The sequence below is a fragment of the Apis dorsata genome, unplaced genomic scaffold, assembly GCF_000469605.1.
Source record: "Apis dorsata unplaced genomic scaffold, Apis dorsata 1.3 scaffold_50, whole genome shotgun sequence".
NCBI lineage: Eukaryota > Metazoa > Arthropoda > Insecta > Hymenoptera > Apidae > Apis > Apis dorsata.
Genome location: NW_006263351.1, coordinates 2,357,454 through 2,358,498, shown reverse-complemented (window position 1 = coordinate 2,358,498; position 1,045 = coordinate 2,357,454).

Genomic DNA, 1,045 nt, shown 5'->3' with positions numbered 1-1,045 from the left:
TATATATATATATATATATATATATATATATATATAGAACATATGAACATCAATTTCAAAATAAAATCGTTCATAGTGAAAATCGGTTATTCTTTACCGATAGAATAATTTTTTAAAAATTGAATCAAATGAAATCAAATTGAATCTTTTTAAAATGTTAGAAAGATATTCGAAAAATATTCGTTAGATATTAATTATTAAAATCAATTTATTAAAAATTTAAAAAAAATTATTATCAGTCAGAATCACAAAGAAAAAAAAGCAAAGATTATAATTTTTAACTTTTTTATCTAAGCCAAAAAAAATTTTTGCTTTTGTAAATGTAATAAAATATAAATGTAATCTAAATAAGTTAAATGTAACAAGTAAGTATTTATAGATTTAAGTAAGTTATTTACATAAAATTTCATCAAAATTTCATTAATTATGAGTTACAAAAGATCAAAAATATTCAAATTCGCAATTTTTCACGATTTTTGATCTATATAACTAAAAAAATCTAAAAATGTTTATATTGTTCTATGCATTAATTGATTTTGATGAAACTTTATAAATGTATAATTTACTTAGATTGATAAATTTTAAATTTTAAATTTTCTTATAGACTTATATAAAGTTAAAAATCGAAATTTACTTTTTTTTCGCAATTTTAATCAATAATAATTTTAAAAAAATTGTTATACATTATCTAATAAATTTCTAGCATTTTCAAATCTTTCTAACTTCTCAAAGAAATTCAATTTATTTGATTTAAAAAAATGATTCTCTTTTGAATAGTAATTGATTTTCACTGAGAATTACTATATATATATGATAAAAAGAAATGTAAATTAATGTTTTTCTTATCTTTATTTTGTCACATATTAAATTTTATAAAATTAAAAAAAGAATCTCATAAATTAATCATTTTTGAAAATATAGAAAATAATAAACTATATTATTTTATTTAAAGGAATAATAATCTTTATATATATGTTTATTATTATAAAAATTAATATAATATGAAGTTATATCCTTTTTCAATATGAAATGTTTGTATATAACA